Source organism: Photinus pyralis, unplaced genomic scaffold (assembly GCF_008802855.1).
Source record: "Photinus pyralis isolate 1611_PpyrPB1 unplaced genomic scaffold, Ppyr1.3 Ppyr1.4_LG6, whole genome shotgun sequence".
In the NCBI taxonomy this organism is placed as follows: domain Eukaryota; kingdom Metazoa; phylum Arthropoda; class Insecta; order Coleoptera; family Lampyridae; genus Photinus; species Photinus pyralis.
Window position 1 is genome coordinate 37,364,953 of NW_022170663.1, and position 18,028 is coordinate 37,382,980.

At 37.3% G+C, this 18,028-nt stretch overlaps 1 long non-coding RNA gene across 1 annotated transcript in view; it reads left to right on the forward strand.

Moving 5' to 3' along the window:
* Positions 1 to 16,509, forward strand: part of LOC116174002 — a 77,181-nt gene extending 60,672 nt beyond the window's left edge. The window contains exon 2 of the long non-coding RNA XR_004146007.1: positions 16,418 to 16,509. This is a non-coding gene — a long non-coding RNA (uncharacterized LOC116174002). The remainder of the gene's footprint in view (positions 1 to 16,417) is intronic.
* The last annotated feature ends 1,519 nt before the right edge of the window (positions 16,510 to 18,028 follow it).

Consider the following 18,028-nt stretch of genomic DNA (forward strand, 5'->3'; position numbering starts at 1 on the left):
ATTTCGATTAAATTAAGCTAACTTTTAATTAAGATTCTGCAAAATTTCGGTCTTCTCCCGCAATTTTTAGCGCATTTCCACAAAAATTAAAAAAATAATTTTGTATTGTTGTCTGTTGGTCTGTCCATCTGTTCCTTTGTCTGTCTGTCCCTCTATCTGTCCGTGTGAACGATAACTTTGTTTAGAAATGTCCGATCGCTTTTACATCTCCGTTAGTTATTAACTGAATTGCATGAAATTCAATATGGGCATAGCTTTAGCCATATAATACGCAATGCCCAAAGTTGAATCGAATCGATTCAAAATTCACAGTGCCCTTTTCGCATCTCGACCATTTATAAACCGAATTGCAAACTTTTTTATTTATAAAAGTATTTGAATGGAATTAGATACATAGGCACTTGGAATAAATGAAAATCTACAACTTGTTGTTGTTGAGGGCGTTAAATTATGGTACTCCCCACCCATTTTTATTAATTTCATGATCGTAGCTCGGGGGCTTAATAACGTCATGTACCCGAAAAAGGATTTGAGTGGACTTTAATGCACCGGATTGCGTCAAAATATTCGTACCTATTCGAACAATTTCAAGGGAATCGAATGGAATACACAAAGATACCAAATTAATGACTTATCTACTACTCAGTTCATACTGCACATAAGCAAATCTTCATGTACTTTTACCTCCGACGGCCACCAAATCATCAACACGAATTTATATTAAGTGAAACCTATTATTTTAACTTTAGCGCCATACTGGAGGAAGAATAGCTGCTTGTGGTATTTATGACTCATATATTCTGCCGATTCCACCTCTTTTAACAGCTTACGTTGTTGATGTTTAGCTTCACTATCGCACTATCCCTAAAAAATTTGGTGTGACTAACACAGATACCACCTGCGCATTCGCGATTCTGCCCTTTTATGTCTAAGAATATGTGCACCACATTTGGTTCCAATCGGTTCAGCAGTTTAGTCGGAAATGAGAGAGTGCAGACAGACAGACCGACAAATAGATCGACATCAGCGAGATTTAATTCGGATTCCTGGTGCTTCAAAACGTGTATTTCTGTCAAAAAAAGTGGAGGGTACCCATTTTTGCGGTTTTGAACTGCTTTTTGGGGAATGGTCCTAGAGTCCTGGAATTTTATGCAATACGTAGCTTATACCTTCAAAGTGTTCCAGACGGTGATCAAATTTCGCTGTCTCAAGGCCCCCCCCCCCCCCATAAATTATTTCCTGAGATACTGTTTTTGGAAGTAAAACGTACAACTGGTCACAGCCTTCAGTGATGCCAAGTAAAAAAATTTTGGAAATGGGGTTGGGGGGGGGGGAGGTGGAACTGATTTTATCTTTCATGGTACTCTAATGAAAGGTCTCACCGAAAGGCATTCATTACTACCTCCTCCTCTTCGACCACATATCGTGATCGGATATAAAAAATTCCTTATATTTTAAGCAAAGATTGTCAGAGAGGGTACTCACAAGGGGAGATTGGGAAGTATGGAAGAAATATATCTATTGGTGGTGTCTAAACTTTAAGAGCGAATATCTCGAAAACGGTTTGTCGGAGGAACGTACCCGTAAAGGCAAAATGAATTGTCTGGACGAGATATATATATATTAGTGAAGTCGAAGCGAATATCTTGAAAACGAAGTGTCGGAGGAGGGTACTCTCAAAGGGCAGAAAGAACGTCGAGACGGCGATGTAAAAAATTAATTGTGAATATCTCGAAAATATTGAAGGAAGGTACCTACAAAGGGAAAATGCAATATTTCGGAGAATGTCTCTAAGGCATCCTTCTTGCATTATATAGCGTAGATTTTGAATGTTTACCAAGTGACCTTGAAATGTTTATGTGTAACGAGCCCCCTCCTCATTTATCATCTACCAAGAAAGAAAACATCGATAAATATAGCATGCTACTACTTTATAAGTATAGCCCAAAAATTTACTAAGCTATTTCGGTTTTAAAAATGCGTTATCTGCACAAGGGTTGTACACAATTTATGCTTGTTTTTTTCCTTATTGTCGATTTTTAAAGCTTCAGTAATTCAAAAAACCTGGAGTGTATTCTATTTCTTAGGTTTATACAAATTTTTGTTTTTTATTGCTGAATTTAGCTTCAGAACTATATTAACAGTCAGGTCATTCTGACCCTTGCGTTCTTTAAGAGAATTGTTGAATGTTTGATGTTGACTTCTGTGTTTCAACAATATATTAGGACGTCACAAGGTCGTACTTGGATTTTTGTTCAAGGTCGTTTATGCACCAAGGCTGTGATCTGGCTGCCGTAACCAAGACGTGACGTTCTGTTATGGTGCGCTATTATTGAAATCTATGAGATGAGTGTGAGTAAAGCAATTAATAAATAAATAAGTCGAGAGAAAGATGCTCAAGGAGTCGTCGAAAATAAAAATTATCTTTAAAACTCTGACCATAACAACCTTTTGAGCTCAGAAGGGCGCTTTTCTGCATTATACTTTCCGCCAGAAAACAACACAAACAAACAAACAAGAGGGATAGTGACGCGGCACATAAATATTGCGGTAGCCATGTCTAACGTCTGACACTAGAGTAAATCGTATACTAAAACCTAGACTAAAACCGTAATTAATACTCAATAATTCGAATGACTTTACACTAGCAAAAGTACAATTTTGACCGATAAGGAATTGGAAAAATGAAGGTGTAAACAACTTCGATGTATATAGGTCCCCAAGTAATATATTTTTTATGTAGTTGGAGTATTGCGACACTTGTCTGGGTTTACTAAGATGAAGGTTAAATTTTCCAAAGTATTAATTTATTTATTTATTATGGTAGCAAAATTCGGCTTAGATAATTATTTTCCAACGGATGTTGACGTAGTATAGTATCCAGGTAGATAATCACGAAAAAAGTAATCCAGAAGATATCTTCAAGAGATCAGCCAAGTGCATCGAGTAAGGCGGTGGGATTTTCGAACCCTTCCTTTAAAGTCCGAATTTCGATATTTCATGTAATCAGTTTATGCATTAACTGGAGGTATTTCAATTACCTTTGAGAATTGAGCTAATGTTTTTAGGAACTTTTCTGCTTAAAATGAACAAATCTATAACATATTAACGTATGTAGAATTCTTCTTGAACCACCCTGTATAATTTATATGACCCTGTTTTGCCTAAGAATTGTCCCTGTTCCAGACAACTGTTGCCAAGGAGCTGATGTGTGTCTCACAGTGACAGACTCCATGCTCGGTAGCTCCATCTGCCTCGCCTCAGAACCTGCACGTGGGCCCTTCTGGTGATAATTGACCATCCAGTGCCCCGTAAGGCCACTGGTGATCTTCCTAATCTGGGTTCTATTCAGTTTTAGAAGACCCAGATTTGCCAAGGGGCCCTGTTAAGAAGGCCCTAGACTGTCTGAGTCTAGTTGTTTGTTGCCACTGAGAAGCTGAGGTCAGCTCTAGGACGATCATCCGTTAGGCACCCGTCTGTAAACCACACGAGTCTCTCAGGTTTGAGGAACGTCTACACGAATTTACTCCAAATGAAATCTGGATTGTTTCGTCTGAGGGGTTGAAATGAGGCCCAATTTTATTCCACCGATCAATTCCTTAGTCCTTCAACGAGCCCTGAATCAGGACTGTAAATTCTGGTCTTTTTGCAGCTGATAATTTACCGGACTGCCTGTGGATCCAACTGGCCCTTGACCAAATCCACGAATATAGGTACCAGTTTCACGGTTCAGGTCCATTTTATGTTCGTTAGTTTTCGCCTGTGATACACGAACTTCAGATGTCCACAAACGCATTGGATACCGTTGACATCGCCATTCTTGAAGCATTTGTCTCCGGATAGGCACTTTTCTTATTGTATTTCTAGTCACAATTTAGGCGTTAAGTCGTTCTTTTTTCTTCTGCCTTTGGTAGTAGCTGCAGGAGCCCTTACGCTTTGGCCTTGTCTCTTGCATGAAAAACACTTGACATTCAGGTGTGGTATTCGCACTTCATGACGTTTGAATACCGGATGGGCGTTTCTCTCAGTTGACTTACCAGACAACGATCGAAGATATTGTATAAGATCTTCTCGAATTCTTCAGTGTGATATCTTGAAGCACCAATGAGACATCATCAACGCCTCAAATCGATCATTTCACTATACCCAAAGATGCTCACAGAGCACGCAGTCACTTCAAATACAATAAGTAGGGTGAAATCCTGATAAGAGTTAAGTGTTTAGCCAAAATACACATTTTTGGAAATAGTAATCAAACTTAATGAAAGGGATGGAAAAAACCTTTAAAAAGCAGCAAATGAACTATTTGTGGTGCGTTTTCTAATATTGAAGTTCACGTAAGATAAAAAATTAATAACATCTGATGGAAGGATGCTCGCTCCGCAAAATTTGGAAATACTTCCCAAACTTTAAAGTAGGAAACTTCGCTCGAACTTTTCTACACATCTAAGAACTACATGCATATTCATAACTTTCCCTCCTTAGTACAGCTCATTATCTTTCTGTTTTGAAACCTTTTAATGAAATTGACGAGCAAGCGTGATCAAAATGTTTGTACACAGGTAGGTGCACATTAATTCCTCTCGTAAACTCGAATTTCGGCTCATCATCCGAAAATAAACGAAACGTAAACTTTGGCGACCAAAAAGCAATACGCCAATAAATCAAGTTACGGGCGGTCATTTCAGGAAGTTGCAATTTTGATGAATCGTCAATGGAAAAAATTCGAAAAATTCAATACGTTAGCGTTAAAATAAAACTTTTTTCCAAAATAGATTAAAACTTTGCACCCATATTTCTGCCAAAACCTTTTTTTTTCGCATTTTAAAATATATGATGCCATTAATATTTATGACGACAGAGTTGTATTATTTCTTTACGTCAAAATTGTTTGGTTGTCGCATTTGTTTTTAATATACTTTTAACGTGTTTACAACGAAATTTCGCCATTAATTTTTCGCCCCGTGACGACAGGCCGACCGAGATTAGTCCTTTGAAATATTGAATTAGCGCTAATTAAATTTATGAATGTTTTGGTTCAGGCCTGTAGGAAGTGACAGTTTGAATTGTGCTTTCTTCCAATGGAAATGCGTCATAGTAAGCGTCATTTGCGAGCATGGATATCAAAGATTCCCGATTATCACGAATGCAACCGAAAATGCTTACATTTTGCTGTGTGGAAGCTAGAGATTGTGTTTAAAAATCCGTACTGAAAACCGAGGTAGAGTTCAGTTTTTCGTCCAGTACGTACGTCTGTACAAAAATGGAGTGATTTTATTACCAAATTATCTTCGACCTTGTTTAATTATTGTTATTGTTTAAACATTAGTAAGGAAATATGAGAAAAGAGAAAAATTGTATATTTATTGACGTCAAGTTTGTTTGCGTATACACTATGTCTAAGATAAGGACGTCTATCATGGAGATCTCGGAAAGTATAGAAGATACGACGATCAAATTAGAGAAAAGTTGCTCAATTAAACACTTTAAAGAAAACCGAAACATTCCGATTACATGTCAGAAAAGTCGAATTTTGTCGATTTCGTTTTTATTTGTTTCTGACATTATTTGAGCAGATGCATACAGAAAAATAAAAAAACACATTCTCATTACCATTTTTGGGCTCTACAAGACACCGCTGAGAGATTTTGTAAGACAACGTTTCATTTCGGAGAAATTATCATCAACTTTATTTTTTATATGGCCCGTAAAAATGTACATACTGTATTAAATGGCATTATTATTACGAATACATAGATATACGGCACACACACAAAAATCAAAAGTTGACAACTGTTGGTTTCAACAGGATGGTGCAACCGCGCACTACGCCCTAATCGTGAGAGAATACCTATCGGAGACTTTTTCCATTTTTCAGGAAATTTGTCCGATAGGTATTCTCACACGATTAGGGCGTTGTGCGCGGGTGCACCATCCTGTTGAAACCAACAATTTCCAACTTTTGTTTTGTGTTCTACTCAATACAGTGTGTATATTTTTTACGGGTCATATAAAAAAATAAAGTTGATGCCAATGAGAAATGAGAAATTGGCAAATTTAGGTTTGTCTGGGATATCTTCGGAAGTAATCGGAATTTTCCGGTTTTCTTTATAGCATGATAATAACTATTTAATTGCGCAACTTTTCTCTAATTTGACCATCTTCGTATCTTCTATGGTCTTGGAGATCCCCATGATAGACATCCCTATCTTGGACACAGTGTATATAAAATGCTTTGCAGGGCTTAAACAACTCGGAAGGACTAGGCATTTTTTGAAGGTGCGTGAAATGCATTGTTGTGGTTTACAAAAGCTTTAGAAAGACCCTAAAAGGTTTTGAGGACACGTGGTGCTCTGGGAAGGTGATATAAAGCTCTGGAAAGTGTTTTTAAAATTAAGTTAAAGGCCTTTAGTTGCTCTGAAAAATACCGCTAATACCTTGGAAAGCGTTTAATGGACATTTCAAAATCTCTTTCGAGGATACTTAGAGTTTTCGAGAGCTCTATAGATTTTATTTCAAATTGTGTATTGATTTAAGATAGATGTTTCAGTTAGGATTCGAAACTTACATGGAATTGTTTATTTCATTTAGTTTGTAACCTATAACGTTTGCATCATAAATAAAGCAGACGATATATTACCTGCATTGACAGTATTTATTGATTTAAAGATATAATTCAGGTAACGTATCCATTTTGATCTTGTGATATTTAAAATTGGGGCTTTCTGAGTACAACGTTCCCAAATTTTCTCGTCATAAATCGACCCAAATTAATTTTCGGTTATATATTTGTTTATTTTTGCCTTTATTTTTGAGTGGGCGGGGTTTCAGCCAAGGCTTCTCTACCAACTCGACCCACGATACACAAATATCCATGCTCGATCCCGAATTCGAACCCTTAACACCTCCGAGCTTCAACTGAACTGCGCCACACAGGTCGACTGTCACTAATACCGCATTATTTATTGACCGTATTATACATAGCATGTATTTTTATAGAGGCAAAGTAAAAAAACTAAGTTAACAACGAGTAAATAACCTAAGGAGCAACTACAAGTCAACGAGTCAGTAGGTAAATATCAACAAACAGTGCCGTACCGACGTGGAGGTAACATTTTCAAACATCACATCCATGAATTTTACATTTTTCACACTATATTTCTTAATTTAGATCTAGAATTCTAAAGTTTCGTCTTTGGATTCCAGACTCTTCATTCTAGTGTTCAGAAAGGTCAGGGCTTGAGCTATCGATTCTGTGTATTGTATTCGGAATTGCGGAATATGCATTCTGGACCAAATTTATTAGTTTCACCAGTTTTCTTCGCATGAAAAATAAGTTTTCATTTTCTACCTAAGAAGTATTCCTTTGTATGTTGTTGAGGGGCTTCCTAAAAGCAATATGAAGGTGCCGATTCTTTAATTGTTATTATTTAAATTGGGAAAAGATTCATTCTTTTTGCCCCTAAAGGCACGGTAATGAGTTGAATATACAATACAAGAAAAATGCGATTACCTTATTTTACAGTATTAAAGACATCGAAATACCTGGGCATCGGACTCTATCACGGGCTGCTATGCTAGCGTATTTCCAAAAATGGTAGTCAAACCAGGAGAAATCAATGGGTGGAAAATCCTTTATTTCTAAAGAGAAGGCAACTTGGCTTTTTTTGGAAGTTTCAAAAAATTGGGCCATTTACGCACCTAACGGAAAACGAATTTTGGTAATGAAGGTTAATTAACTGTGTGAAAATTGGGAAATTTGATGCCGGCGTACGTCATACTGTTCATATTATACAGGGTGTTTCGAAATTCGCGCACACGGACTGTGGGATGGTGTTATACAAGGAAAACTGAATAAAAAGTTCATCTACCAGTTTTTGATCAGACCGGCACTTTTTTTTTCGATGTGCTGAAGCTTGTTTACTAGCAGACAGCGGACATTTTGAACAACTGTTGTAATTACCTACGTACTCGTCATAATTATAGTTTATTTTGAAACTTTTTTTGTTTTTAAAAATGTGTTATTATTAAGTTTAACCAGGGGAGGGGGCGGGGATTTTTAAAACCGAGGTAGCTCGAAAAATAGCGGTCTGATGGAAAACTGGCAGAGGAACTTTTTGTTCAGTTTTTGTCGTATAAGACCATCCCATAGTCCGTGTGCGCGAATTTCGAAACACCCTGTATATATCATCCCTTAGGATCAGAAAGTTATTCTGAACTTGATTTGCTTATTTTACATCCATTCGTACAGTTCGAAATAGGACAGTACATGCATTACGTCACGTAGACGTTATTTTGGTGTCGGCACTTTTAATAAGGTTGGGCCACCCTGTGTGTGGTATAATTTCAATTTTTAATTGCTAATCTGGTGGGATATTTACGAATAAACACTTTACTTTATTTGAATTTCGTTTTAATTTATCGCTTTTGTAATTTATTCAGTTTAGACAAGTTTTTAGAAATAAGACACATCTGGTCAAATTTGCCTGTTTCATAGAAACTGACATCTGGTGTTTTTTTAGCTGATAACAGGAGCAGATTTTACGAAAAATTGATGATTTATTTAAATATTCTTGAAGAACGGTCTGCTTTATGGTTGAAGTGGTGTTTCCTTAAATACTGGAGACAGCGAAATGACGAGGCTGCTGGTTTCGCGACAGTTGAAGACCAGCAAAGCAAAGTGACGTTCAGAAGTCAGAATTTCTGCGTGAGTTAAGTTAGCCTGAATATTGCAAACCTTGTACAACCAGATTATTAACGAGCGACAACAAACGAGTTTATGATATTGTTCTTTCTGTTCGTCTCTGGGCACGGTTTCGAATTTTCCAATTCTGCTTTTAGCAATTCGTAGACAATGGTAAAGGGACTAATTGATTAAATTTTGGTCAATATTCGTCAACCGGAAGTGACTTTGTCCCTCGTTGTCTATATTGGTGCAGTTTATTTGGATTATTAAGAAACAACTGTATGTGACTTAAGTTTTTTTATTTGAATTGTCACCGCTTGCGTGGGGGGTACTATGTCCAAACAGACCTTGTAAGCTTTTCTTTCGGGGATTTTGGTTTAATTCTTTCATGTGTTTCGAAATAAATTTTTCTTATTTTCGAGCTACTAATTGTGTGTTCATTCGAATCCATTGTGCGACCCAGATGGAGTTTTCATGTCAGATTTTTGTATTGGTCCTCAAGATTTATTTCAGGTGTTGATAAAAATTTGTGTAATGAATTTTCGGAAGTTAGTCGAGGCCACCGAGTCTCTCAAATTGAGAAATTTGAAATGAATAAATTTGAAATCAATATTGGGATTTTTCTTTATAGCAGATGGCGCAAGTGTATGAGGAGAGATTATAAAATTCTATGTTTCAATTTTGATTTGTTTTGTGCTAGCTGGTAAAAAAATCCATTTGAAGATACCACCGAAAAACTGAAAATGTCAAATTTCGTTTTCATGTTGACTAGCAGAAACGGTCGGAAATGGACGGTTCTGAAATTCCGAATTCCGAAACTACCGACTACTACTTTCTTGTATTTTATGGACGCCATATTGGATTTTTACGGAATTAGATAATAATAATAATAATAATTTTATTAATTCGCCATGTCTAGAACCTATTGTTCCTTATGATAAGTCATGATAAATATAAACACATAATCCATAAATAACTAATGTCACATAATAAACAAACATAGCACCTATATGATATCTTATTGACACAGCAAGATGTTATCCCTGTATTCTTGTGTAGAATAAAAGCAGTTCTTTACGAGAAATGTCTTAATAGCCTTCTTGATATTATCGCGAGTAGAAAACTTCAATATGTAACAAGGTGCACTTAGCAGTTTTTCTAATGCGGTAATCCAAATTTCTTCCACTGCGAAATAACCGAGTCAATCCCTCCTGCTAGTTCGCGGCAATAAACGTTTACACACCAGTTTTAACAATAGTTCTGCGATTTCACTTTAGGCGACGGAAAGTGTGTGAAATCAATCTTTTTCGAATTTTTTTTGCAGTCACCCAGTACGGATCTCTAATTCTCTAACATGATCAGAGCGCGAATGCTTTAAAAAAACCTTCCGGAATGACTCCCACTCAACTCCTTAGTTGATTAATGATACCCACAAAATTGTGAATTATCATCCTAAGCGGCAGTGCCTAATTATTCGTTTGCTACTCTCTTGCTACAGTACAATTACATAGGGTCGTTAATCAACATCCCACACGAATTAAAAAAGTACATCACGCTGAATTCGCACTTGTAACTCAATACGATTGAATATGACCAGATTCTCGCTATCTTGTGGTCACAACTTCTCAAACCCATTAATCAACACAGCTCCATTGAAGTTACACAACGTAGACAAGATGAGCTTCATTTCCATCACGGTTGATACATTTCTTTGCATTTCCTCCAAGAATATTATTTATTTGGAAACACACAGGGACTTAAACGAGGGGGTCAGTGTAACGCGCCTGTCCCTAGATGGTAGATGTTGGCGTCAGGAATTTCGACAAGAACGAATTGTGAGATTAACATTTTCCAATTAGCTTTCAGCATTTCTAATTATTATAAGCGATATCGTGTATATGCAAATTACAATGAAATATGGGCAGTAACCCTGATTTCAATAAATTCATCTAATCACAATTCGCAAAAGCTTTCACTTTCAATGATCAATTCAGAACGTAACACTTCTATAGAAAAGTAGTTTGAACTACGAAGTAAATAAATATTGCCGTGAAAAAAACGAACAATTTGCTCCGTTCCCATCATTCTGTGACCATAACAAGATCTCCACGTTAGCTTATAAGGCAACTGCAATACCAACAATATGCAATAACTTCTAAAATTAAAACCACGCACCATTAATCCTAGTTTGAAGGAAGTTATTTTAATGTAGAAATATTATAACAAAGGGAACAAAGCTAATTGTATGCAGGTGGCGAACGTAACCAGGCGAAGCACACCTGGAGCGCGGATTTGAAAAATTCTAGGAGGCTACTAATTTCACGTTTTTCCTATAAATGGATGTTTTCACATTGTGGTCGATGTTTTATACGTGCTTTACAATCGCAAATCTATCGGTTCATGGTCAATGGTCACCGCTATAAAAGTGACCGGTCATGCCTAACGAAGCAATGTTTCGCAACAGAAGTACCACGTGCATTACCCATGCATTATTGAATGGTATTATGCGGGCAGCTGGATCCTGTACTTTGCTCGTGACGTCACTGTATCGTACCTCGATTTGCAGATGATAGAGACATCCCCTTTTGTGTAGGTGGGCCATTAATTAGCATGTAGCCCAATTACAACTCCCACGCACTGACTACTTTATGGAAATCGAAGATGACGATTTACTCGCTAATTACATGAACGAATTGATTGATTCACAACTGTAAATTGTGGTAGCTATACGGTATTTTATGTCGCTTATTATCACTCACTCACTGTATATGTTTGTGAACTAGGAAATCACCAAATTCCAGATAGTAGTCTCGGGTGTAAGTTCAAGTGACACGCTTCACTTCTTTAATCCCACCACAAAGGTTCAGAATGAAAAATACGCTGTAGTTGTCCTAATACAACAGCCACCGGCCCTTGCCTTTGAATGTACAAAACAAAGTGGAAATGAACTTCAATGTATCAGACCTTTAATTTTACATAAATGGAACCTTACTTTTAATTATTATTTAAGAACCTTCCATTGGAGAGAGCTATGTCCAAAATCCCAAAATCGGAACGTGGTACTTAACCAAAAATTACAGAGACAATCAACCAAAAATAATTTGTACGTAGGTATTAATGAAAATAAAACTCTTACACTATCTCGTTGCCCAAGACAGAGTGCATCCCAAAATCTCCCCGTAAGGATTCCTACCACCGTTTCTCATTAACGACCACACACAACATCGCTTCTTATCAATGAAACACGGTCTTATTTACTCGTTGATCCGTTTTCTGCACTAGCAATTAAATAAAACCTAGGAAAATACATCAAATCCCACGTATGATCAACGTATGCCACGTTGCGTTTTCCACGATACTGAAATGATCTCGTGCTTATTCAGTGGTTTAGAAGCCACGGTGGCTCAGCTTATATCAAATATATCTCCAGGATATCCCGAACCCATTATGAAAACAATGCTCTACGGAGATTAAAAGACGCAAAAAGGACAATCTTCAATTCCACCAAATGCTTACAGATATACTTTCGAAATTCCACTAGCCACCTATTGTATTGGAAAATCGGCCCTATAAATGTTGACACCCTTTCTTATGTAATGTCCGCTCAAATCTTTGAACTACAAAAAATGTCAACTGTATCTATCTATAAAATTCGAAAAATAAATCCAAATTTAGAGCTACCGTTACCGTGCCCTCCTAACACGAAAGAGGCTGTGGAAACAATGATTGCAAAACGCCAACTGGTGTGCCGCCAGCTGATTGGTTCTGCATGTTACTGGATACTCGAATACATTTCTGATTAATTTATTACTATTACTATCCCTCTCTTGTTTTGGGCCCTCAACAGGCATGCGCTCAATTACAGAGTGACCCGCATAATGCTATTTAGAGTTGCCTCTGCGGAAGGTCTTAAGTTGTTCTATACTACTCCGGTATTTACCTTACGAATTAGGAAAACTGAAGGAAAACCTAATTCGGAGTAGCCGGTAGAATGCTCGGAACTGGTCTAAGGTAATTTCCATCTCCGCCACAGATGAAAAATTCATCTCAACCCAGGTTCGAACACCCGACCTCCGGATTTATAACCCAATGCTCTACCACTGAGCCATAAATCCGATCCGATTAAGTGGACTGCTTATTCGGAATTCCACAGTTGCCATGGAAATGTCACTTGAAGTTTGTTTTATAAAGATCACCGATTTCACAAATGAAACAAGTATAAATTGTGCACAACTCTTGTGCAGATAAAGCGCATTTTTTAACCGAAATAGCTTTTGTTTTGGCATCACCAATGGATATATTTCTTGCAGACGTCTCAATCGCCCTTTGTGAGTACCCTCTTCCGACAATCTGTTTTTGAGGTATAAGGGAATATACCCGATCACGATAAGAGGTCGAGAAGGAGCGCTATGGTTGGTAGAAATTAATTCTTTTCGTTGAGACCTTTCATTAGAGTACCATGAAGGATAAAACTAGTTCCGCCGCCCCCCTCCCCCTCCGCCCCGTACTTTGGTAAGAGGACAGAAAGAAGAGCAATAGTTGGTAGAAAACGGTTCCTTTCGTTGAGACCTTTAATTAGAATACAATGAGAGATAAAATTAATTTTTAAGCGTCGAACTGCGAAGGTTACGCAAAGAACCGCCCCTCCCTTCCCTCGCTACGGTGTCTTAACTTGACCTCTATGCCGCGAGGGGGGCGTTCAAAGCGTCTCGATGCCCTTCATCCGTATCGCCATCTTCGCCTTCCCGAAACACCTTTTCCGCAAAGCGCACGTTTTCTCGAAAAATTCGCACGCGTCCTCCACGTCGCGTCGCCCAATTCGTACGCATCACGTAGTTCAATACGGTAGAAGTGGGTCCGGACTGACGGACGGACGGACAAAACGCAAACAATAGCACATTTTTTTTAATTCTTAAAAAATGCGCTAATTACTTCAGTTCCAAAAGATAATAGACCGTCCATTCGGTGGTTTGTTGCAGAAACGGAAGAAAAGTCGGCACCTACAAAATCCCGTAACGCTCTGCAAGTGGTTAAGAATAATATTATTTTAGAAAGCATCTAAAGGGATTATACCGGGTGGTGCACGGTAAGTAGGAACATAGGGATTTAACATGGGAAATTAGTTTTATGCAATATCCTGCCCTCCTGTACATTTTACCGAAAAAACTGTAGAGTTTAAAGTTGTTCGGAATTAAAAGGTGCATACAAAACTGTGTTTACATGTTTTATTAAGCTTTTGGTATACCCGTAAATTTAAAAATAAATTTCAACATTTCTATCACTGTAATAATACCAAAAATAAGGAATTCGAATTGTGCAAACTTTAGCGCTTTAATTTGTTTGCAGCGACATCTAATGCATAAATCCATAAGCGTAATTTTAGTTTTAAATGTAAAATGTTTATACTGCTGCTCAATAGAGGGCGCTTTTAAGTATACCTAAATGTGTGATCCATTAAAAGCATAAGGTTACCAATCTCTTTAGCTATAGTAAATGCCTATACAGGGTGGTTAAAATTCGTGGCTTACCATTAGGATCCCCGTAACGGTGTAGGTTAAATGGGGGCAAAGTTGCCTGTTTTTGTGATTAAAAAAACGTGTTCGATGTGTTTGAAAAATGGGTACGTTTTTCAGAAAATCTGAATCTGTTGTCAGAATTTCCATAACACGCTAGATGTAGAAGCTACAGGCTACTACTTCCTTATTTCTGATGGCCGCCATGTTGGATTTTTCCGGAATGAGATAGAGAACAAAGAAGAAAAATAATGGAGTGCTCTATACTTTTTCATAAATGTATAAAAAAAATTGCAAAATTAAATGTTTGACATTCATTTCTCAACAAAAGATCCACGGATAACTAGATTTTCCTGACCCAACGCCATGTTGAGTAAGGAAAATCATAACCATTAAAATCATAGCCATTATGATGGCGATTAATTGAAATGAATTTCTGTGGTGTGTTCTTTATCTCATTCCGTAAAAATCCAATATGGCGTGCATAATAAGAAAGTAGTATCCTGTAGCTTCTACATCTAGCATGTTATGGAAATTCTCAGATTCAGATTCTCCGAAAACAAGGGTGGGGACCGTCCATTTCCGACGGCTTAAGCTAGGAAAAATGAAAACGAAATTGACATTTTCACCAATGGTGAGCCACAAGTTTGAACCATCCTGTACAGCCTTCAGTTGCTGAAGAAAACGACGATATTCAAAAGAGGTTCAAGTGATTTAAAAAAATACACAACAATTTGTTGATTTTTTAAGTTTTTCTAAAAGGCTTTTTTTAAATCTTTCGTTGTTAAAAAAACAATAAAAATAATTTTGAACCATCTATTTTTTTAATTTATTAATCACGCACGATGTCCTAGAGTTATAACTAAGTATTAATTTGATGAGCTCAGCTCAGCCTACTTGATTAAAATGTAAAAATAATTTATTTTACTAGTTTTCTTTGTTCAATCATATATTTTGCATTGTTGAAAAGAGAAAAAAACTTTCTTTAATTATGTAAAAATCCAATATGGCACCCATTAAAAAAAAGAAATGTGAATAATGAACTGTTATAATTATAATTTCACCTTTGCATTTTTTTTATCTTTGTTATTTATTTATGTTTATCTTATATATTATATTACAATCTATGAACTATGGATTCATCTAATTGTAGGATGTGATAGATGTAAAGAAGACCGTAACCCCATCTTTAATTTTTTTGTTTATAATCGCAAGTACCACATAAAAATGCGTATGAGAAACTAACGCAATATTATACTGTAGCGAATTTTTTTAAGCGATATCAAGGCGCCATCAAGTTGATAAATCTCCGGCGATAAGGAAGTGACTCTTTCTTTCTATAAAATAAGATTAGATCTCTCAAAAATTCTAATTGAGTTGTGTTTAGTCTTAACATCGACGTAGAAGTGATAAATAATGAAAATCGTTCTGATGTTATAAATCACACCTATTTAAGAACCGTTATAAATTTAGTCTTAGAGCCTGTGAACATTAATAATTAATTTTGTATAAATAAATCACGTAATTAAATTTACAATACAATTTAATGTTAAAATAAAACAAAACGATCCATAACAACCGAGGGAAAAAACAAACAGCAGTAAAGTTGTTGATTTCAAGCACTTTTCACGGATCGTTTTATGATGCTGTACTAAAAATTTTCATAGGGCCTTATCGACTCGTTCTTTTCGGCGTAAAATTTTTAATTTGGCAATTTTATAGTTATTACATAATGAAACTCTAAGAAGACCGGTTTTATTGCGATAGTTAAACGAAAGATATTTTAAAAACCACGTCTCTTGTGCTCTAATATTTCACGTTACTGGAAGAGTTACATTTTCCATTTTGTCCGAATCCGCTGAGAATTACCGACGTTGCTTTATTGTTGCAATTTCCAGTTGAGATCGGGCTGCAATTTTCATTCATCTTCTATAGCGAAACCAAAAGTAATTATAGGCAGGAATTTTAACACGTGTACCGTAATAACGTAAAGCGGTCACGTGTACCTTTACAAGCCGTACACGAATCTTTGTACATTACAAAATTCATTGATGAGCAGTGATAGATAGTGACTGTTCATTGAAAGGACGTGTGGCGCGCTGATCTTAATTTATATTCATCTTTCGCAATTTTCTTTGAAGGTGATTTAACGCGCGTACTTGTCGCCTATTTCTAAATTTATTCGTGTTAGAGATTAATAAAGTTTTTTAATTTCCAGATTCTCGCCGACGTCCCGAGCATCTGTGCGAAATTTGCTGATTCAACGTCCCCTCCCCCTCTTCCATTTCACGTGGACGGATGACAGTACGGTTAAACACAAATGATCGAAAAACACACCTTTCATTTAAACGCGATTCCGGTAATATTTGGTTGATAGTCGAACACGTGGGAATCGGCAAACGAGAATATCGGATGTAAATTGTGAAAATGTAAAGTGAGTGGTATAAATGTAGATGCGGGGTACGATGCCCTCGAAGAAGCAGTATGATTTGGTGCAAAACGACGACTACGACACGAGAATACCTCTACATCCAGACGAAGCCTTTCATCATGGAATCACATTCAGTGCAAAGGTAAGGAGATTATCGCTTGGGGGCAGATAATGTTACAGATAATTGGAGTTCAAACAAATTTGGTAAATTGCATTTCTTGTGCAGTTTACACAGGATGGATTGCCTGGAATGGGCCTTGAATGCAATGTTGTTGCTCATTATCAATTTTCCCAAATCGGTTTATAATTGCGTTCGTCGTTATATCATTTTGCACTCAAATTAGTAAGTGTCTAAACAAATTGTAGTCTACTGAATTAGATTTGAATTGACCGTTTCTTTAACGAGCGATTTTTTTTTGTGAAAAACGTCAAATTCATTCGTTTTGCATTTTTCTTGTTTTTTTTAAAATTTAATTCATACCCTGACCATGGAAATTTGATTTTGCAGGTATTTTTGTGTTTTATTACTGGGGGAACGGGGGTGAATAATAAAACTAAGCTAAACCTTCTATTAAACTTCCCCCAAGCTATCTAAATGGAAGTGTTTGTCACATTTTTGATTGATACTTCATACCTCGCTTGATACTTTGGCATATACCTGGCGTTTCTGCCTCTCCCAGAATTTAGTCAACTGTCGTGGGGATGTGTCCCTGGTAGGTACTAACAGGGGTGCATCTCCACCACTTTGTTGCCATTGCGCTGGTCCGCGACATAATTATGCCAAACAATGTTGTGGATTGGGGAGGTTGTGGGGGGGGGGGGGGCTAACTGGGTGTTATCCGACCCGAAAGGGTACGACCACAGCAGCTTCGCCACTGGAATATCTGCATTAGAGGGAACTCTGCTTCCTGGTGATGGTCTCGCCCCCAGGTTTTCTACTAGTTTCCGCTGCCTCCATCCTTTTGTCTCATTTCTTTTCTTCTTGTTTCTCCCTTTCTTATTGTTGTCTCCCTGCCTCTCTTTCTGCCTCCTCGTCCTCCGAGCTGCTTGTGCTTATATCTGATTCTTCCTCCACCCCCAGTACTCGCCTGCTTTCTTTCTTCATTTGGTGTTTGTCTCTGCTCCACTCTTCCCATCTTTCTATGGGAATCCCCGAGGCCGTCACAGTTTGGTCTATAGTGGTGTTCCCTGTGAAGCAGGGTAGGCCTACTTTCCACTCCGAAGCACGTAGGTTCTTGGCCATCTGCAGTATACGATCTTTGTTCCTCCTGTTTATATGCCCCAAGTTTCTCACTTGATTCATTTTCAGTCGCCTAGTGATCGTCTTTCCTCCTAGTAAGTCCCTTAACTGCTTTCTTGTGAGGTTGCTGTTTTCAAGCAGTATCCGTATTGCCTTCC